Raw genomic sequence first — 15,248 nt, 5'->3', positions numbered from 1 at the left:
TTGCGAAAATGAAAACTTGCAGTGTAGTTCACAGAGAAATGTAATTATACATGTATAGACGGTTTCATCGGAAACACGTGCGCTGACACGATACACGTCTGGATCCGAACTTTACTTCCGGTTTCGTTTTTTTAATGGACTGACTAGTTGCTAAACTGATCTCTTGAACAAATGTCTCGTCGAAAATAACAAATATTTTGGTTTCCTAGCTAATCTATGTGTTGTCTTTTTGCTTGTATATAAATAAAGTAAGTCCTTTAAGTACTTTGTTGTTATTTATTCTTAGTGGAGTTTACCGAAAGTTACGTGCGGACCACAACGGCTGCTTGTTTATGTTGTTGCTGCTGAAACCGTATATAGTCATGCAAAATTTGATTAATTTATTCGTGTCCATGGCACGAAATTCAGCTTTTTTGTGTCTTGAGCACGAATGTCTTTTTCATGTCAACCGCAAAAATTTCTATAAATAGATTTTCATGTCCATTGCATGACTTTCTTTTTTGTTTCATTTTATGTATGTATTGTTTTCTCATTGTTTTTTTTCCTATTTTCTTAACATTGTCACTTGGGGTTGGGGTTAGAATCACCTTCTGTAACATTTTTAGACATCCTAACCCAAACCCCAACTCTAACCTCAACTCCAGACGATAATAGTTTTAAAAGCGGAAGAAAAACATCTTGAAACCAATACATAAAAGCAGTGGCGGCCAGTGAATTATTTTTTTGAGGGCGCTCGCTGCGAAGTTTGTCACAACATGTTTGTAGCCCGTCATGTGTGTGGTTCCTTTTTTCAAAATATGTGTTCTGCGCGTCGAGATGTGTGCATCACGTGTCTTGTCAAAATAAATGCCTGTGGCAGATGCGTCTAAAGGGTTTATGATAAAAGAGATGCTCGCGTTTGCCAGATACTCGCATAATCTCATGTGTAATCAGAGTTTACTGTTAAGGGAGTGTCTTGTGTGTATTTTGTGAATGTGAGCATCTCTTTTATCGTAAACGGTTTTGACGCGTGTGCAGCAGGCACTTATTTTGACAAAACACGTAATGCACGTGGTTTACATGACACAATTTTTTTTTTTTTTTTGAAAACGCAAACAACACACATGACACTCCGAAGACTTTCTTTGAATTAGCGCCCTTCGGATGAGCAGTTATGAGCCGCCACTGCATAAAAGTACATCCTAACCTAAACCCCAAATCTAACCCCAAACCCAGGCAACAATGATTTAAAAATAGAAGGAAAAAATGAGAAAACAATACATAAAATGACACAAAATTGATAGAAATTCTATAGTATACACAGCAAAATCACCAGTGTTAAATTTTCAGGGATGGTGTTAAATACACAGTGTTGATGCTGTTTTAACACTATCTGGTAATAACATAACACTGCCATTGCTAGGCCAGTGTTATATTCACGACAGTGTCAGTGTAAAACAAGGGTGTTATCAGATTTCACACTGAGCGGTGTAAATCAAGCCACGCCTCCACTAAACATTTCCTGTCAGGGATTTTACCGCCATTTTCTTTCAAAGGAGGACTGAAGAGAGCAGGTAAATCTCATAATATTCACATGGTTTGCCTAAATTAAACTGTTATTTCTCTGTCTGACTCTACGCAGCCATATGCCAAAAACCTAAATAAGATGTTTTTCCCATTTTATTTCCCTTTTGTTCGTTATTTCGTTCAGTTTAATCAGGGCTACCTTGTGTTACGTTGTTCCCTTGTTAGTTTAGTATAAAGTTAAACTGCTAGCTAAAAGTTTTAACCAAGGATAATATTAACAGGAGATATGAACGAAAGAATTGAACCTTGATAAAACGCGACATGCACTACAAATTGAAGGTATGAAATTAAGTTAAATGAAAGCTCGTTTATTCACCATATGATGCTCGTTATGAGGTAATCATATAGATACCGTGAGTTAACGAGGTCGTTTACATGCACGTGAGTGCACGGATATCGGTTGATTATTCAAATGACTGAAAAACACGGAGAAAACCGCAACCGCATCGTCATGTGTTTTTCTAAGATGTATGCAAACAGGGTAAATATCGCCAAACCAACAATTAATTTTACCAAAACCTCACAATATATCATCATTTGTATGCACAAATTGCTGGATTTGATGCATTGTGTTGTAAGCTTTTCGTGGCTCTAGATGTCAGACAGATGCAAATTGCAAATAACTTACATACGAAAGTGTAAAACGTGTATGGCGAACATTTGTTATTCTGTCATTATAGATGCTGGTTTGGTGAAAGTACACACTGAGTGCTTCAAATCATTCAGAAGAGATGCTGTTTTAAGGGCAGTTTATTAAAGAAGACGTGACATGGATGACTTCCAATGAGAAACGACTGCTAATACTTATATAAATTCATTACAGAAGGTAAGTTTATATATTTATACATGTAAATCATTTTATTTGACATAACTGAACAGTTAACCAATTTTTTTAGTATATGTAGTTTTGTACATATTATGGTTATTAATCTGGCAAGAAAGTCACATGACCTGCTGCCAACTTTAATAAAAATATATTATCTTCTCATACATCGTTTGCTATTGATGTCATATTAAATGGCAATCAAATTGATTACTATTTTAAAAATGTATAAATGAAGATTCATATTGTCTTGACTGCTGTTTTTAATATAAAAAGAATGTTGAGTTTTCAGAGTCTTTATTGTCATTTTTGTGATAGGACCCTACCAGACTATATTTGAATACGGCATACCCATGAATTCTGGAACTGTTATTCCTTAACCCAGTTTGGAGGATAAGAGCTTACCAACTAGTTATGTTAGTACACACAGTACATTAGTACTGTACACTGTCTCTAACATGATTTATTATACTGAGATGATTTTGATTCAAATAACGGTTAAAACTGCACCCTTTTTGGTATTTTCTTGACTCTTTTTGTCTTTGAAAATCTGCAGAAATATGCTGAGGCGATGTATTGCAAAATAGCCAACATACAACAATTAAAGGATAATTTCAGACTACATCCTGATGAAGATATGGATGACCCCGTGTCTGGTCAACAGGAGTTTAAATATGGTAAGTGTACATGGGTTTGCTACTTTTACAGTTTTAAAGTTTAACTGTATACTCATGGTGTTTAAATTCTGTTTTGCTAGGACGGGACAGTTATGTGGCAGCTCCTCCCTGGCTCATTCACCTCTTGCCTTCATTTGTGAAAGGAAGAAAGACTGGAGAGGGTCAATGTGCAACTGAAGCTACTGATTGTGCTGTGTACGTTTTGTGGTATTTTGTTCTAGTTATTTAGAAGTTAGTTTGCTTGCATTGTTTGTATTAAGTTCATAAATACACATCAAATACATTCATCAAATAAACTCTTTTAAAACACTTAGGTGATGAGCATCAATCCATGCTTTGAGGGGGATGAATCAGCACAGCCCTGCCTGCTCTGCGTTGGGAACAGAAGTTGCATCCAGAATTTTTGCATCATTCTGGACCAAAAAGCCATTCCCTGCATGATGAAGACCACTGATGCAGCCTTCCACTACATCATAAGTAAAACAACTACAGAACTAAATACCAGGTTGGAACGTGTTTAAGAAAAATGAAACGTCTTTTGAATTGAAATGTCTGTTTTGTTATGGATAAATCTTTAGTATTGTGAAGGATAAGCATTTCTGCCTGCCAGTAAGGTAATTGCAGTGTATTTTAATGTTCAAGTTTTGAGTAGGGTGGCTAATTTTTTTTTTAACTCTAATTTGATTTATTAAAGACCTTATAATAAGTAGTTTTCATGTCACTGCGCTGTGGTATAAGATACCTTACATTATTCCATACTGTATTCTGTTTTTTTAATTGTAGCTGAGGTATTTAATTAAGCAGTGTTAAATGCAAAGTGTTGTGTGTATCAATGTAAATATTACATTTTAATAAAAAGAGGTTTTGCAATATTTCTTGTCATTTGTCTTTTATAGAAACAACCCATTAGCAACAAAAGTGGCTATTAATCAGTTTTTTAACACTTAACATTGTTGAATTCACATTACACTGGTGTTGACCTTAAATTAGGAGTGTTAATTTTTAACACTGTATTTCTGTGCCAACACCAGTGTAGTGTGGAAACAACAATGAATAGTGTTGAACAAAGTGTAAAATTTAACAATATTGAGTGTTGAATTAACATATAATGGGTGTTGTTAAATTAACACTACACTTTTGACTAAATTAACACAGTGTAGTGTGGACACATATACACACTTTGCCGGTGTTAAAATTGACACCGTGGGTGTTATTTTAACACCAGTGATTTTGCTGTGTAGAAATTTGTGCGGGTGACACGAAAAAAACATTCGTGCTCAAGTCACGAGAAAAAGTTGCATTTCGTGTCATGGACACAAATAAATGAATACATTTTTTTGCAATTTCTTATCATAAGTTACTCACTCACAAATATATATATATATATATATATTAGTGGTGAATATTACATTTTTGTTTCATTGATTCACGCTTAACTTTGGTAAAAGAACTGTACTCAGTGGGAATCAAAGTAATGTAGCCTGTGTGTTCTCGCAATGCCAAGACCTTCTTTTTATCCCCTTTTAAAACGCAATGAACTTTGTGTTGCTCACTAAACAAATCAATGTAAAGGTGTAAAAAATAATGATCTGGCGCTCAGTTTAAAAACAGTGGTGCACGGGGCTTTAAATCAGGTGACGGGTATTTGAGGGACCTGTAATTTCCATTGAGTGCTCTGTTAATCAGCTTCCAGTGAATGAGTGAATTAAGACTCGACTCGTAAGACTGTCAGAATGAATTGTTTAGTGGAGAGTAATGAAAAAGGCTTAGCTATAGCCGTGCTCGCGTCAATAGATTTTTCATGAGCTGTCCCCCGGATGCCTGTTGCTAATTGACATGGCTGAAGGTGTATCCAACGGGAATTCTGGTCTGGTAAAGGGTCAGTTCTCAGTGGAAATCTGCCCCTCTGCGACGCATGTGTGGCTGCTGCATCTCCATCACCTGGACCATTTCCTGCCAGGCTTTATGATGGCTAAATTCACAGCACATTGTATCATTTTTCACTGCATCAGGCTGATAAACAACCAGTCATCCTGATTTACAGCACACAGCACACAATTTCAGCACTGTTTTTCTTCTGCTTTCTTTCTAAAATTACTACAATGGGAATGAAAGTGAATGTTTTCTGCCTCACTTATATAGACTAACATAGCTTATTCTGTGCCATGATGTTGAATAAACCTCAAACAACCCCTGGGAGTCATACATACTGTAAGATGCAATTTAGTTTTCCTGGGTAACAGACTTGCCCACTTAGAAAACTGGAGTCAATTTTATAGAAGGAAATTTGAAAAACTTAACCATGTCTCAGAATCACAGTGATTCAATGACTGTGTATGAATGTTTATGGTATTTCCTCTCTTCTGTTCATCTCTGTCCTCTATCCAGTCCCACCAGGATTTCGCTACTTTTTTTGGGGGGGGGGGGGGGTTGCAAGCTTGCGGCGGTAATTTCCAGAAATGTGAGATTTGTTTGCGATTTGCATTTTGTGAAAGAAGTGCGGTCCTCGCGCACTAACAGGTGGCATGCGCATGTGTGCCAGAGTCCTGCTAATTTAACGGGTCAAATAATATTAACATATCATTTTGCCGTGCAAATTCGGGTAAGGACTGATAGACAGCTGTATGGAAGCGATTCTGTGCTTATTTGTGTTCACGGTCTGTCTGAAGACTCATAAAGGTTTCTAATTACGGCACGATTTGCGGGTCGGTTTAGGTTCCGCAATTAAATTAATGCTGCTGTCGCATAACAGGGTGCTCTGTTAATTACGGGTTTGTCCTGCGCAAGACTCTGAATTGTGTGCTAATATCTCTGTCTTACCCCTTCCCCTTTCCCCTCCCCATCGGTTTTGCGCATTCATGTGAGGGGAAGTGGCGTCTCAATTCTCATTTTGATCAAGGGCTAGGGCCAAGGCATAGGGATACATAGCCCTTGAAACGAAGTGTGATAAGGACCACACTTGAAAGATAGGGGTAAACGTTAACGTAAGAATTTCGCAGGATTACCGGCATCAAGACTTTTTTTATGGCTGAACGTTGAACTGTGAAGGAGTCGCACAAATGAAAGTAACATTTAATTGATATTATATTACTACACTCATGTTTTATGATACTTTTAATAAAATGTTCAAGCGGTTTTAATTGTAATGTTTTTGTTTTGAATCGCTAGTCAAGTCGCTAGCTAGCAGCTCAGTTAAGCTGGGCGTACACGGTGCGAATTCTGACGGTCGGAACGTCATGAGCTCTCGCACACGACACGAGTGAGTTTATGCGAAAATAATTCGGATGCAGTCACACACGACAAGATTTTCTGTATGACTTGACGAATTTTGACGTAAGCATTTTCGCACCTGTGAGTGGCAAAATGTACAAAAAAATAAAACAAGAAGATTACGGCAAAGATATTGGCTTAAGTGCAGAAAACAGCCTGGAATTTCTGTTCTTTTCTATTTCTGTTTATGCATTCCGAAATTGCAATATAGGTCTATAGCTGTTGCGGTGAAGGAATTTCTCTGGCAGTGGTTTTTCGTGCTAGCGCATATGCGGTTTTACCGTCTTAATATATCATGATTGTAAATATCTATATTGCTATTATTAATGTTACATATATTTATATATATATAGCTTTTTTATAAATATGACCGTTTAAAAAACAAATTCAGTGGGCCTATTTATTTATTTGTAAATGCAGAATGAGGAGCAATGAGGTAAAACGCAAGGTAAGCTAACACGTCTTTCCCTTTATGATTAAATTATTAAGACAATACATCTACAGCCAAATATTAATTTGTAAAACGAAAATCATTTAATTTAATATAAAGCACATTGTCTAGGCTTGTTTGAATTGTCTAGTGCAAATGTACGCGGACCCTCGGTCAATGCGGTGTCTTGAAGTAAAAGTGAGCCCGCAACATTTGTGCTCCTGTAACTGTACAAAATAAATGCCATATAAGGCATTGCATATTAATATATGGCATTTTCTCAGTAGGCCTATGTAAATTAATACATAGCAATACAAATATAGTACAAATTAATCATTATTTAAATAAAGTTTCAGAGATATTTTAGTCATTTTTGACATTTTTAGTCATTTAAATATTCTTATCATTTCAGAACAAGCTAAGGCTATCATAACAACGTACATTGGGCTATATCACGTGTTCCTTTGGTCGAAAATATGTAAAAAATATACCGAACAAAAACGTTTAAGCTCACTTGTTAAAGCAGAAGCTCCATAATAATGTGGAAAACGTCGTCTTAGCGTATGATCATCATGTTAATACGTAGTCTCTTGTTCGTTGACAATTTATTTTGCATTTATTATACCTGTATAAAGTGTAAAACAATAAATGCATATCTTATAGCCTATTAAACATGGATATTTCGTTGTTTTTTTATTCTCTGTCGCGACAGTCCTTTTAATATCCATTCATTTATGAAACTGTACTACAGCGACTTTGGCACAGCTTGGATTACACAAAAATTGCGACATTCTTTGTTCATCCTGTACTATTTAAGCAAGTGGTCTCTGCACGGAGTCTAATATTTTTTATATTCATTTATTACATATTTTAGTTAGAAAAGTAAAGAAAAATCAACAGTATTTCAAAGTAAAACAAAAACGTTTTAATATCAAAAAGTAGCCCTCGTTTTATGCATTGTGGTAGCCCTTATAGCCTAATCTACACTCTCTCTTGTTTCCGCACACATCCAAAGCTGTGACCGGACATCACAAAAACACGTATGACAGGTTTTTCGGCCAAAGAAGCTGATCAAGAGGTCATCACTGAAAGGACCTGTCATATTTGTCATGATGTCCGGTGACCGGAGTGTGTGTGCGCGAAACATAGCCAGCTATAGACTTGTCGTCCTGATTTGAGGTAGCAGTGCCGCATTTGTCTTTCTTCTTGTGTGTTTTGTACATTTTGATTGGTCAACTTCAAGTGCTTTGCCAGATCGTCTCGTTTACCCGCACCAACACTACGAATTTATACCGACAGCTCCCGAACTTTTTTGACATGTTTAAAAATTATCGGCAGGTCGTAAGGTGCTCGTAACCTGCTCGGCTCGGTGCGAGCCGCGACCATACGAGCATGAACGATTTGCTCCCGAGAAAAAAAATCGCATGCGAGCTTCTACGACAGCAAAAATCGCATTGCGTACGCCTGCCTTTATCCACTATTTGTTTAGCTCAGCTCAGGCAATCGATACCACAACCTGAGACGACGGCATCTTCTTTGTTTATGTCAACGCTTGTCGCCTCTGTTGACGTAGCAGCCAGTTAGCGGCAAGGGAAGGTGACGCAAACGGTAATCGAGTGGTGTCTCATTTTTTAGATGAACGATCAGTCCTACCCCTTCACTCGGTTTCGAAGGGCAAATGGAAGATGAAGACAAAGGGGAAGGGGTAAGACAGAGAAATGAGATTGTCCCTAACTATGGGTTGCTAGCCTATATAGCGGGATGCGTGATATAAGGAGATGTACATGGCGTTAGTAAAATAAAGCCTGAAATGTTTACAAAGTTGTCTACAAAATACTAGATCATTTTATTTTTTACAATTTATTTTTCAATTAAATGAGAAATTATGCAGGATCGCAAAAATGTATTTGTTGATTTTGCAATGGTAGAATCTCAAAAAACTGGAGTGACTATTTACACATATTCTCCATGCTATTTTAAATCATTCACGAGCAATCCTCTGCAGTCGGATGTTAATTCAGAATAAGCTTCAAAACAGAAAGCAACGAATAGCAAGAAAATTAAGTGTTTGCATGCGGTCTGACAGGGCTGTTTTTAGATTGTGCCGATTGGCAAAGCTTCTTTGATTAGATTTTGCATAAAATGCTTCTGCTAAGGGACAAAAGAGTGAGACTCCAACAATTAGTTTAATATGGCTCTTTAACAGTACACTAAAATATTCATTAGACTGATAAGAAAGAAATTATCATGCAGGCCAGGTTGCATGGACTATGAGAAGATAAAGATGAAAAAAGTCCTTGGTTTGGCAGTGGGACAAGAATCTCAGTCACACTGTAAAAATGATATCGTATCAACATATGAAGAGTTTGGTTCCGAAACGTGATAAACGCCTTTTTTTTTAATAGTTACTGCCAAAATCAGTATTATATCAGGTCAGTATTAAAAAGTAAATTTTTAATTTTATGCAAAATCCGATATCCGGCGTGTTATTCTGTCATCTTTTCTCCTTTTTCCCCAAACCGCGACAAATGCCAGTCCGCCTTCTCTGCAGAATGCAATAAATCCACTCAACCAATCACAGCACACCATTCCACACATTATAAACAATAATGTCTGTGCTTTGAAAACACATGGAATCCTAGTTTTCCTTGTCTACTTTGTACTTCGTGATCAACAAACAAACAAAAACAAAATAATACTTTTGATGGCATTGATAAACTTGTGGTGGTTTTCTGTGGCGGAGAATAAACATAAGCCATCAAAAACAAATGATTGGCAAAGGAAAAATGCCGTCTGTTGCTTGTTCTCACATGACAGCATCAAGCTTCTGTCATGCTAACACATTGACCCCAGAGGATCTTATGAAAAACTGTCCATTATTTTACAAGAAGCCAACGAAAATTGAGCAGGACCAAAACATTTTACAGCTGATCACGGTGAAAAAAGTTCAGTGACGACGTCCCAAAGATGACAGCAGCAATGACACTGTTCTTAATATGACAAAGTACACTGTAAAAAAAAACTTTGCTGCCTTAATTTTTTTGTTAAATCAACTCAGATTTACAAGTCATGTCAACAGAGATGAGTTGTCAAAACTTAAAAAATATAGTTGAGAAAAGTCAACTTAATTTTATAAGTTATAACAACTCACCTGTATTTATAACAATTAATCTCTAGTCAAGATAAATAACAGTAAGTTGAAATTACTTGTAAATCCGAGTTGACTCAACAAAAAAAAATTAAGGCAGCAAAGTATTTCTACAGTGTGGCTATTAATTGTCTTTACCAGACCAGAGACAGTATTTTAATATTGAAAAAATACACACTTCTACTGATTATTTATAAATTTATTAAAGTTTTTATGTTACTCTTGAAGTGTTTTTGATCTTATCAGTTACCCACCCACCCCCAAAAAGAAACATTATAGCTCTAAATGAAAGTTTAGTAATCTAAGTTTAAATAGACCTTTCTCTCCACCTTAACCTAATTGTTTTTTTATTTTCTTCTGTCTGTTTTGGTGACACTGATAAGACAACGACAAGAAAATAATTATCTCCAAGCAAAACCACTTGGGAGGCGCCCGCTTTTGTGTTATTTTTAGTCATCATCCATCAAGCCTGTCATGCTGAACTGCATAAAATGGATAAATGGCGGTGTATGTGTTCTGTATGTAATTATGTTGATTGTGTATGTGGACGTTTGTGCCAGTAGACTTTTGCTTGGTGATGACAGATGTGCTGTTCTCAGGGTAAATGTGTTTGGGCGCGAAGCTATTAGAGACTCCAGGTGTAGAGATGTCAGAAATCATAGCATTTTATATGCAGATTTATACATCTGTCACGGCACTATTACTATGTTTTCAGTGTAATTACAGGAGCAAGTTTGTGTCTTTTTAATCTTCATTTTTCATCAGACGGAACTACTGCGTTCTGTCTTAGCTTTCACAGAGAGGATGGGGGAGTAACAAAATACTCAAAACAATATTTTGCAATGTGGAAGGTAAATGTGTTGTAATGCTTGCGTAAGATGCAATCAAATTAGGAATCAGGAACTGCTAGCAGGAATTTTCAAGAAATACATGGAGTGGGAATTTTCTCAGCATTCTGATCTGATTTAGTTAATGTTTCTTTAGTAAGAAATTAGTCATTTATTATTCTACCCAGTCTCACAAGGTTTCGTGATATAATTACGTACATTTTTTATTCTTTTTTTGTGATATTTTCACAATTTTCCGCGTTTTTCGTGATTGTATAACGAATTCCTGTTTTCGGGGATTATCACGTTTTAGTTACTCAACTGCTTTTTCCTATTTTCAAACAACTGTTGCTTCGGTTTAGGGTTAGATTTGGTGCTTGCATTAGAATGTCACTTTATGTATTGGTTTATACTATTTTTTCAGATTAATTTTTTATATGTTGCCTGGCGTTAGGGTTAGAGTTGGGTTTGGGTAAGGATGTCATTTTAGGTATATCTAACCCTAAACCGAAGCGACAATGGTAAGAAAATATGACAAAACAGTTGAGTAACCAATCAGTGATAATCACACGAAAACAGGAATTCGTTATACGATCACGAAAAAACTCGGAAATTTGTGATAATATCACAAAAAAAGAATCAAAAATTTACGTGACTATATAATGAAATTATTAATATTCCTCAAATTTCTGCACTAACAGTTTCATTCTCCTCCCCTCTCCACACTGTAAAAAAATCCATAGAAATTACAATGTTATTGCAGCTGGGTTGCCGGTAATTCACCGCAGATCCAAATTCATGCTATCCACTGGCAAGAGTTTGTCCAAAGTTAAATAAATTTTAAACATTAATGTCACAAGGTGACGATCTTTTTTTCTGTGGGGCGGAACCAAAATTATGGAAGTTTGGTTCCGCCTGGAAGTGTTTCCGCCCGGACCGGAAAAGACGAACACCGGACTTCCGGTAAGCGCCGCGAGCGGGAAAATCGGCGAATTCAATGCACCTGTGCCTAGTTGGAAACAGCGGTTAGTGATTGGAAGATACGCTGAACAAGGCAGTACTTAAGGCCAAGTTTATTCACAGTCTAGCGAGCTTTTTGGTGTGTGTTTGAAGCGCTGTGTTGTGCCGTTTGGTGCGCTGCTGTGGGCTGTCTAAAACTCTCTCTCTTTCAGGCGGAAGCCGTATGGTTGTGGAAGGCATCGTGAACCTTAAAGGTTGAAAAACACATGGAGTATTTGGTGAATTGAGACCAAGAGAAAACGGGGATTGAAACCGACATTGTTGTGAGTACCAAGTGCAAGTTGTAAATGCCTTGTGTAATGATCTAGGCGTATGTTAGATTCCTCCAGGAGGAATAGAACGGCCCTACCCCTATTATAGCGTGGTGGGTGAGCCGAGTGGACGTTTTACTGAAGCAGTCACAACGACGACACCACTAGCTGGGCCGCATTATCCATCGCCAGATCAGACTGAAGTAAAGGAAGACGGGAGTCCTTTTTGTGCACTGAGCGTGGTGGGTGAGTCTTTGTGCTGTGAAAACCTTTAAGTTTGACGTGGTGTTGTATATTGCTGTGGGATGCTGTGGATTGCTGTATGTCTTGTCTGACAGGCCCCCGCCTTCACGCACTTCGCTAAGGGAAGACCAAGAGGCTGCTGGCCTTAGCTTGACTCAACCCTGCATATGTTGTGAGGGTGTTTCAGATCTCAGAAAGTAGCACGGTGCCCCGGGACGATCCTTTCCCGCCTAGACATTGGTGGGTGGTGCGAGCGACAACGAAGAGCTGGAGAAGCAGCAGCATTGTGAGTACGATGTGTGGCTATTACCATTCAATACTGTAAACTGTGCGAGTCTTATTTGCAGAGAGCGAGGTGAAGTGATTCTCATCGTCCCGTGGCCTCTACAAAGGGGCGCCCCTGTCCAGAGTTCGAACGCCTGACGGCAGCGAGGAAAGGGAAGCGCTCGGCCCGGTGAGACGTTGAGTTATCCCACCCCCCTGCCACCGCACAGCCGTCGAGAGGGTTTGCCCCCGACGCCACGTAGGGACGACTTACTCCATCCGACGTTTCGCCCAAGTTGATACCTGTGAAGGAAAGAACAGAGAAAGTGAATAACCTGAGGAGAGATCGAAGAAACCTGTACTTACGGTACGCTGTGTCCAGCAGAGAGGTGAGAGCCATTCAAAGCCAATTAACTGTGCTTCTGTGTCCAAGCGGATACCTGTGGAGGGAAGAAGAGCAGAGAGAGTGAATAACCTGAGGAGAGAGCAACGAAACCTGTACTTACGGTACGCTGTGCCCAGCCGAGAGGTGAGAGCCATTCAAAGCCAATTAACTGTGCTTCTGTGTCCAAGCGGATACCTGTGGAGGGAAGAAGAGCAGAGAGAGTGAATAACCTGAGGAGAAAGCAACGAAACCTGTACTTACGGTACGCTGTGCCCAGCCGAGAGGTGAGAGCCATTCGAAGCCAAATAACTGTGCTTTTGTGCCCAAGTTGATATCTGTGGAGAGAAGAGCAGAGAGAGTGAATGACCTGAGGAGAGAGCAACGAAACCTGTATTTACGGTACGCTGTGCCCAGCCGAGAGGTGAGAGCCGATTGAAGCCAAATATCTGTTCTTTTGTGTCCAAGTTGCTATCTGTGGCGAGAAGAGCGGATAGAGTGAATAACCTGAGGAGAGATCTAAGTAACCTGTACTTACGGTACGCTGCGTCCAGCCAAGGGGTGAGAACCATCCACATCCAATTAACTGTCTCTCCATCAGTGTTACCTGGGAGGAGATAGAGAGGAAATAGTGAGCGACCCGACGAAAGTTGTGCAAATACGAGGAAGAGCCTCCACCAGGGAGATCCAGGTACGCAGTCCGAATAACAATAACCCACAACACTCATTGGCTTTTGATTCTGCCTCCAGGAGGAAAAAGGAGCGCGCCACGGATACTCCAGACCAGGTTGGAGCCTGAGTCCCACGCCCCCCTGGTCCCTAGTGTCCTGGACATCCCGCTGCCCCCTTGTTCCCTGTCCGTGGCCCACCTGGAGGGCAGAGACAGATATTAGTTTTAATTTCCCCCTCCCATTTCCCAAGAACATTTTAAATATTTAATGAATAAATAAAAGATTGTTTTTATACTTACTTGCCCTTGTTGTTGCCTGGTCATTGGGTTGGCTTTGGGGACCTCCTCGAGGTGGAAGTTGAAGAGGGGCGTGGCTTTAGCCTATTGACAGCCAGCCCCTCGGTGTGACATTAACAAGTCTTTATCTTTACAGAATAAAACTATACAATAACAGCCTCATGCAAAGCATTCTGGGAACCAGAAACCATCAACCTTTTTCTGTTTTTTGCTTCAGATTTTGTTTCCCAGAATTTTTGCTTGATGCTATTTTTTGTTTTACTCTGTAAAGACAAAGACTTGTAAATGTTTAATATTTTTTTAACAAAATGTTGCCAGTAAAAAACATAAATTTAAATCTACAGTAAGTTACCGGCACCCCAGCTGCAATTTCTACGGAATTTTTTTACAGTGTATCTTTTCTCATAAACACATTGACAAGGTTTACTTATCTCAATTAGCAATCATAAACAATAAGTCTAATTCTGGTTTCTTATTGACTTCTATGATATACTCATTTTAAAACAATTTTGAGTGTTGTTCCCTTAAGAGAAATCAGGAAGCTTAGCAGTCCAGCCCTCCTCCACCTACCCTCAGGCCAGAATCAGCCTCCCGTCCCCAACTATTTCCAGCTAAACAGTGACCTGGGAATCAGTGATGGGAAGAGATTTACTGTGCTGGTGCTAATATGGTGCTATGCAGCAGGAGTGTTAGCGACTCGGATGAAATGACTTTAAAGAGGTGAGCCGAGGAATAACACAAGGTCAGAATAGATCCAATGAGGTTATGAATGGGAACGTCCTGAAATTTGTCTGACTGCACTTGTGGACATTCTTATTTTACCTGTTGCTTCTAGTTTCTTTTTGTTCTATCTTTGTATAACCATCTATTTTTCTCTTTGCTTTCAATAAAATTTTTTGGTGGTTATTCTTTATTTTGACATCTGTAACTAACTTGGGTAATTATGGTTATAACATTAGTCCTATTTAGCAAAGGGACACAACCCAAAGAATGGAGTTCACTGTTCTGCATGACAGTTGATTGTTTTATTCTTTACCATCACTGCTTTAACCATCTCCTCCTCTCTTATTTCTCTCTCTATAAATCTTTCTCTTTGTTATTTAAAATCCAGTGATAGGTCCATGCGATGGGCCAGGAGCGCTGCAGCCAGTGTTTGTGTGTGCTTGGGCAGATAAATGCGTCTGTCTTCTCAGTGTTTTGGTCCATTGTTTGTGTTGGTTCCTCTCACGTACAGAAAGAGGCATGTGGTGATGGAAATGAATGGGTATTGTTCAGTGTTATCTGTTATGTGGTGACACTGCATCATTACGAGGGCTTTGCCATGATGCTTCTGCAGAGTATGGCCAGCCTGAGTGGACAGGCAGATTTGGAAGGACATAC

General features: G+C 38.7%; 1 long non-coding RNA gene across 1 annotated transcript; it reads left to right on the top strand.

Annotated features, from left to right (window-relative positions):
- Positions 1–1,317: 1,317 nt before the first annotated feature.
- Positions 1,318–4,279, top strand: LOC129433431 (uncharacterized). Its single transcript, XR_012359552.1, has 5 exons — positions 1,318–2,392; positions 2,708–2,805; positions 2,946–3,066; positions 3,147–3,261; positions 3,381–4,279. It is a non-coding gene; the product is annotated as an uncharacterized lncRNA (long non-coding RNA).
- Positions 4,280–15,248: the final 10,969 nt, after the last annotated feature.

Source organism: Misgurnus anguillicaudatus, chromosome 20, assembly GCF_027580225.2.
Source record: "Misgurnus anguillicaudatus chromosome 20, ASM2758022v2, whole genome shotgun sequence".
Lineage (NCBI taxonomy): Eukaryota > Metazoa > Chordata > Actinopteri > Cypriniformes > Cobitidae > Misgurnus > Misgurnus anguillicaudatus.
Note: the sequence above shows the minus strand (reverse complement) of the source record. Positions and strands in the feature narration are given on the sequence as shown.